The sequence below is a fragment of the Haliaeetus albicilla genome, chromosome 14, assembly GCF_947461875.1.
Source record: "Haliaeetus albicilla chromosome 14, bHalAlb1.1, whole genome shotgun sequence".
NCBI classification, from domain to species: Eukaryota; Metazoa; Chordata; class Aves; order Accipitriformes; family Accipitridae; genus Haliaeetus; species Haliaeetus albicilla.
Genome location: NC_091496.1, coordinates 32,753,114 through 32,760,914, shown reverse-complemented (window position 1 = coordinate 32,760,914; position 7,801 = coordinate 32,753,114). Strand labels below are relative to the sequence as shown.

The following is a 7,801-nucleotide window of genomic DNA, read 5'->3' as shown; positions in this document are numbered from 1 at the left end:
AATATGACTAATACATACAGGTTATCTCCAACATCTGTCATCCAAAAAATGAATTGATGAACTCACCCATATTTTTTGTGCTTTTCTAATACACAAGCCAAGTTTTAGCTTTCAAACTAAGCAGGGATGTGCCAAACATCATTTAGCTCTGTTCAGCCGCATGTGTACAAAAAATTTACACACCTTTTTTTCTTTTGCCAGACTCTATTCATAATGTTAAGTGATCGACTTAAAAGCCCAGTTCATCGAAGCTCAGTTTCTCACTTGCTGCTTATGAGGAGACTCCCTTTGGCTTTCGAGTTCTCAACCTGGACCAAATGTTGCAGATGGCTCTCCTGATGTTTATAAAACATCGAGTGCATGATTTGGATGTTCTTGGAATTAACACGACCCAAATCATCACCAGCTTTTGCCTACACACCAAGATTTTCAAAATCAATGTTTCATTTACTTTTTATAGTAAAATCTGCAAAATCTAGGAAAAAACCCTAAAATGTACAAGTTGAGACTTGCAAGCTTAGCTGGTTAGTGTGTGCCTTCTCCTGTCACTGTGCAATTCAGGGCAAAGCAAGGATATTTGCATATTCAGTCCATGACAGCTTATGTCTTTTAAAATTAGTCTTACCATTTTGGGATTATGATTTATTTTTCAGACACTGAATTTGCAAAGAGGGCTAGAAAAAAGTCCTGGAAAAGTGGCAAAAGAATAAATAAACAACTATTAGGTAAATTGAGTTTCATTTAAAATATTAATGTTAAATAATTAAAGTTAATTAAAAATTGTGATAAAGCTATTTCACTGGCAAAGAATATTGTACGCTGATGTATACTGTATTTCTGTATGCTGTTCTATACTATATAGACAGAAATGTTTTCAAATAAAGCTAACAGGATTTAAATTATGAACTCATGGAAGCGGCAGGGAGTTTAAGAAAAAACAACACATTGAATCATATTTTCCATTTGCACATTTAATCACAGATTTCAGCAAACAGAGTCCTTGTAGTGACAGTGATGTTACCCTGAGAAATTCTTATTAGAATTTAGAAAACCAACAGTGCTTCAGGCAAAACACTGCAGAAGTACCAAAATTGAAAAGAAGTTTTACTTTGTTCACCACAAAAAAAAAGGGTTAGAAAAGCCCCAGGGAAAATACATGTTTATTCATAAATCCAAATTATGTGAACTGAAACAATTAAGTGGTAGTTTAGAAGCACTAACACCAAGCCAAATTGCTACAATGGTGTTGCACTGCAGATTCATTAGTTGGCACTAAGCTTCGATTAATCGTGTTCAGGGACCAGCCTTCGTCAATTAAAGATGATGTATGTCCCTTTGTCTGAATTACTGCTTGTTTTAGGGACAATCCATCCATCCAGAAAGAAACTTACCTTTTGAGAAGAAATTTTTTTAAAAGTTCTCTAATCTGATTGGCCAACATCAGGTGGGAAGGTTCAATAATTAAATGTGTATTGATCAGTATAAACATGCCTACATTTGTTGCACTCTGCTGTGCTATATGGATGGGGGTGGGAAAGCCTTCCTACTGTTCGTTTGGACATCCCTCACTCCCTGGGAGAGTGCTCTACCATCCTCTGCTTCCTACTCATTGCTTGATAATTGAGATGGGCAAGCACCCACACGCTACAATTCATTCTGAGTTTTTCAGCAGATGCTGGAAAGTTGGGATTAAAATGTCTATCCGGGCGTTGCTGTCTTTTCACATGTCTATGTGAAGGGAAGGGAGGACAGACCTGCGGGTCTGGGTGTCACAGAACAAGCAGTGACACAAAAACGAATGGAGCATGAAATTAAATTTTAGAACTTGTGCAGTGTTTCCTACCGCAGCGATAGTCAGGTAATGAAACTCCCCAGGTTCAAGGTATCAAATGATTTCTATAACCCCACATACTTAATCCTGGAACTCAGCCAGGTAATGATTAAACCTGCCAAAAGAAGATCCAGAAGAATGTACTTAGATTCGACAAAGCAGTCAGGAGTTTGAAGTTATTCCAGACCTTGACGTAGGCTGGAAACGTCTGGTCCCCAAGCAAAGGAGCTTCATTCTTTTCCAAAGAGACAGGAAAACTGTTTGCAGATCAGCGAAAACATCTTTTCTACACCGTCGCTGGAGAAGCCCAAACAGGGCTTTTGGGAAAAAGGAAAGGGCTCTCATTCTGAAGTTCACATAGTAATTTTGAAAATCTGGTTTGCGTAAGTAAGACTGAATGAGGATTTCTTTTTTCTTTCATTTTTAAAAAACTACTTCTATGAACTTTTACTCAGTTCTCATATTTATGGTCTCTTCGTTCTCCAGTCAGTAAGGATGGTTGCATACTGGAGGCAGAAAGTTTTTAGGGTTTAAGTAGTCTTCCGTGAGAAGATTCAATAAGGCTGGAATTTTTCTGCTTTATTCAGTTTCAGGTCAGGTAGTCTTTTGCAGGAAAAGCTTCTAGCTGTGTGATCCAGTCGCTTAGACACCTTTAAGTGCATACACAGCTTTCACTCTGTCTTAAACTTCTAATTTATTTTATTTACTTTTTACTAATGATAAACAGAACCCTTTAATGCAACTTTATTAAATAAATTTTGAAAGAAATGTGGCAAATGTAAAAGCAAGAAAATATAGCAGAGCTAATCCAGGATAGAGCCTGGGTTTCTTGAGATAGCCATCTTGTTCATATAAAAGTTGCAGGCTTTATTTGTTCATTTCATTTGGACCATCTTTTCCTCAAACAGCTGAAATGTTACTCCAGCAGATAATAAATCAGCGCACTTCTCTTGATTCTCTTGTCTGGTCAATCACATTCCCAGTCTGGTATTTATTCCTACAACTATAGTGATTAAATACATTCATTGCCCAGAATCACGAAACTGAAATTTCGTCCATGTTTGTCATTACTGAAAAATGCAGCAATTAGCAGTAGACTTTTAAAATAGTGACTTTCTCTCTTCCTGCAGTTTGCAAAGCATATCCAGCAAGTTTGGGGTGACGTAAAGTGATGCACAAATAACTTCGGATCTGGATTCTCTCATATGCCATGTTTACTGTCACCAAGGGATTAGGTTCCAAAAAAAAACCCCAGTGAAATTTGTAGCATTTCAACAGCACATAGCATGCATGTCAGTGAAATGAAATGCCAGTGCATCCAGCAGTGACATGCCCCAGCTGAAAATGCCTTCTGTGACATGCATTTTACTTCTCTGAAAACCATGCCAAATGTTATAAAATGCTGAAACTGTTTTGTCACATGAAGCCAAGCCATTCTTATTCAGTGATGTTTTTGACACAGGACACTATGAAAAAAAGCTAAACAAAGCGCAGAAAATTTTTTACTACATGACAGTGGCTAACTGTTGCCGCTGGTCTTTCTTTTGTGTCTTTCCTGACTTATTTCACATGCTAAATATATTGGCATTGCCCTGGACCTCTGAATAGGTGTAATTCAGGCATTGATCTGAAAACCTAAAATTTGACAAGGAAGGTCACAAAACCTCAAAATGCTCCCGAGTGTTAGAGTTCTCATTTAGTCACGAGCTAGTTGAAATAGTGGTTCAATGGCATCTATCTAAATGGCTCCTTGATAATACTAATCTGAGGAGGCGGATGAACCATCCGAATGGTGTAAGATGCACTCACAAAATCTGTTCCCTTGATCAAGTGACAATTTTTTCGCTTATCTGGGTACACATTCGTATGTGCGTTTCTGGCAGCTCTTCCCCCCGTGTGCTCAGGAGGGGCTATCCCCAAATAAAACATGGACTTTCGAGTCTGGGCTCTTCCGAGGACCAACTGTGACTCCCTGAGGGTTTGCAGCGCGGTATCTTCGAGCAAAGGCCTCTGACTGAAGGGATCAGGCTTCTGTAATAAAATGTTTAAAAAGCAATAAAAGAAAATTTACAGCGGTGACATGATGTAGGAGTTCATTGGGAAATGCCAGGAAACGCAGCGCAGGTCCGCGTGGCACGGCACGGCCGGGCTTTGCACCAGGGATAAGCCAGGAGAAAGGAAAGGGCGGTTTCTCCCGGAGGTCCTTCAAAATAAGATCCTCGGAGCTGCAGATCGGTTACGGGAAGAAGGAGGTTTTGCTTGTACCACATCCAAGTCTGTTAGCGGATCAATCCTGCACCGTCAGGACCCCAGCTCCAGCCATCCCTTCCTGGAGGAGGTGGCGTTTCTCGCCACCGCCACCCCGCTGGCAGAACGAGGGATGGGATCCAGCCTTCACGCCGTAAATCACCTCCCCGGCCAGCTCCCTTCACAGGCATGCCTTGGGAGATAATGGGACCTGGCAGCCGGTTTCCCGGAGCTCGCCAGCCGCCCGCACCCGTGGCGATCAACGGGGCAAGGGCTGAGTCAAGGTCAACCACCCGCCCTCGTCCGAGCCTTTGCCGAAGGCCGAGAGACCCCTCTGGTGTAAAGGAGAGGAGATTTGGGGTCCTGGCGATTGCAATCGCCTGTGTACTCAGGGCAGGCTCGCCCTTCTTGGGGGCCATTTTCTCTTTGCTTGCTCAAAGGGAATGTTTCCCTTTCCATTCCCTTTAGGGAATGTTTCCTGTTGTGGCGTTGCTCAGGGCAGGAATTCCCTCGTTTTACCTTGTCTGTCTCCAAACTATACGGAGGTGGCAGAAAGGGTCAGTCTGACATTTTTCAACATTGAGACGTCTTGTTTTGATGACCCGCTCGCATTCCCTGCAGATCCTTTGCCACCGTGCCGCGTACAGAACACGTCCCCTCTGCCGAGACCGGCGGGCTTCACAAGCACTTCCCAATTAAGCCTCCCGACACCCTTGCTAAGCGCTGTTATCGTCCGTCTCCGGAGGAACTTTGAAAAAGAGAGAGATTAAATAACTTCTTGAAGGTCACATAGCAAGTATGTGACAAAACTGGGAAAAGAACATAAATTACTGCAACTCACCATCCTTTGTCTCCATTAGCTTCCGCCTTTTGTTGTTATTGCTATTAATAAACACAGACAGTATTACAGCAGGCACAGTTTCCAATGAGGAGCAGACACCATTGCTCCAAGCATTGTAAAAATACAGATGAAAGGATGGCCTTTGTCTTGAAGAGGTTGAAATCCAAAAATAAGCCTTTCAGTCCCTCACATTGCTGGGATGATCCTGTCCAACCTTGGAATTTTCACTGGCCAGCCACCCCACTTTTTACAAATGCAGCTGTCTATATGAGAAAAACCACGTAGCCCTCCTGCGTAGGGGAGGCAGGGTGCCAGGAACATGAGGGGCACTGAATTTCAGCTTACCCTTTTTTCTGTCTTGTATTGAAAAGCACTCAGGGCAGACAGGATTTTTGCTCATTTCCTGCAAACGGAGCTGAGAGGGAAAGTTACTGATAGCACTAACTGACCTACGAGTGGCACACACAGAGCTAAGCAGGACAGTGCTCAAAATTCAACTCGATAGCAATCCCTGTACCAGCCAAGCCTGATCTAACACCAATATTACAATGTGCGATGCTGCCAGATTCAGGCCTGGCTGCCTTTACAGATTGGTCACAGGTTTCTCTTTAGTTATGAAACAGCTTCCAAACTTCAGATGTGAGCGCAATGTGCTGACTCACTGCCAGGTATGTCATGCGCAGGACAATAATGTCCAGGAAGTGCAAGAATCTGGATTTATTTTTAAACTTATTTTTATTTAACACTCCTTAAATGCAATAGCAGTAAGTTTCTGCTTTTTCAATTCCCTCTTTTTCTTGGGCTACAGACTAGGTGATCAGGCAATAAGTAACTCCAGGCACTGAATTTACAGGGAAATTGTTGCACTTTTCAGCTGGTTAAAGTCATTAACTCATACCTTATTACAGCAGCTGAGGCGTGCAATAATCAGCCCCAAAAGTACTGCTCTTTAGGTCTTAATGCTCAATTAATTTTCTGGAATCCACATCAAGAAACAAAGGAATGAAACCACAATAAGAAGAACCAGGGGAAGAGTTATAGTGTTTCCTTTAGTCTTTAATTTCAGTCTTGGTTTATCAGAATTATAAATACTTCCACAAAAAAACATGCAGGTCAAGCCTTGCTGCCAGTCCAAATTGTTCTTCTATTTCCGTTGAGTCAAACAGGATTAATTGCAGAGGGCAGCCATGTGGGCCAGACCAAAAGTCCATCAACCCCAGCAAAAGTCTCCAAAAGTGCCCAGCAGTGGATGCCCAGGAAACAGTATAAGCATGGGGCGAGCAGGAAGCAGTGATTTCTCTGGATGTCCCGTGTTCAGCATCTCTGTGAATCCGAGATGGTGTCTTTCTATCCAATATCCCTCAACGGACTTTTATGCCATGAATCCATCAAATCCTTTCTTGAACAGGCCTATGATGTTGTTGTCCGCAGCGTTCCATGACATGAAGACCTATGAATGAACCTTGCAGGACACCGAGAGGTGACTCCTTCCTTTTGTTCTGGACTTGGCAACTGCCAGTTTTCTTTGACGTCGTGACTTTCTCGTCAGCTATGTATTACTGGGGCATAGCTGAGAAAAAATGCGCAGTAGTTGTCCAGCCTCCCAAGACCAACGGTGTTCCTTTTTGAAAGGTAACAAATGCTGGGTTTAGTGTAAGAATATTGTAAACACTTACTTGCAAAAGAAAAAGGAATAAAACAAAGGACAAAAAGCACTCGCGCATTTTGCACAGGCCTACGGAAGAGGTTTTATGTCCGAAACACTTAACAGAAAGCCGTTACCGACAAGCTACACTTCAAAGCAGTGCAGGCGTGCAAGTTTCTGGACAGGGCTCAGCCTTCTTTACTAGAACAGCTGCAGAGGAATGTTATCAATGCAAGCTCAGGAAACAAATATGCAACTCTATATTCATGATCCAAGTGCAGTACGCCTGAATTTTCCTACTGCTTACAAGGCCAGACAGTGCCTTTTTGGTTCTTCAGCCCGATCACATGGCTATGAATCTTAAACAGTACTTAAACAGTACTTCTGTCATCAAGCCCGCATTTTCTTTTAGAGATAAAAAATACTCGTGCTAATTGGGAATTTAAGTACACTCTCTCGGGTGCCAAAAATCTGCAGCTGAGAGAGACAGAGACAATGTTCTGCTTTGTTTTAAAAAAAATAAGAATAACTTAGAAGGAAAATGTAATAAAGAAATTCACAAAATTATTAAAACAAATGGCAAAGCAAGAAAGTTGACAGCATCAAATATCACGGTACAGTGGGAAGTGAATAAGGCAGGAAACAGGACACGATAAAATCTCCAGCAAAAAAAGATTAAGGACAAAACAAAATTTAAGTATAACTAAAATAAAAGAAGTCCTAACAATAGTTTTAGTACAAGAGGGCAGAAGTACTTAATAAATATTTCTGGCCTTGTGGTTGGGAAAAAGACAGATTTAGATATATGATAAAATATTTTGCATACCAATTATAACCATTTCTAAAGAGGATGCTAAGCAGCAGATTCCAGATGAAGATTTAATATCAACAAAATCAGATAATTCCCATGTATTAATTTTAAAAGAGCCAGACAAGGATCTCTTTCATATTAGTCATCATTTCTAGTAAGTTTTGGAATACCTAGTCATTGCAGAGGATTAAAAGAAAGCTGACTTTGTGACAATACATTAGAAGTGTAAGCAGACATCCTGAGCAATTACGCTCCCAGCAGTCTGCTATCAAAGGCAGTGGAACAGCTACTGTTGATTTCTATTAATAACAAATTTTAAAAGGTAATAAAAGAAATGCCAATCAAGATGCTTTTATGCAAAAGAAATTTTGCCAAATTAATGTGGGAACACTTTCACAGGATTACAGGTTTGGGTCATTCTTTATG

General features: G+C 41.2%; 1 long non-coding RNA gene across 1 annotated transcript; it reads right to left on the bottom strand.

Moving 5' to 3' along the window:
* Positions 1-950: 950 nt before the first annotated feature.
* LOC138688999 (uncharacterized) lies at positions 951-5,541 on the bottom strand. The gene is made up of 2 exons (XR_011327808.1): positions 4,920-5,541; positions 951-4,826 (listed from the first exon to the last, which is right to left on the bottom strand). It is a non-coding gene; the product is annotated as an uncharacterized lncRNA (long non-coding RNA).
* Between the last annotated feature and the right edge of the window lie 2,260 nt (positions 5,542-7,801).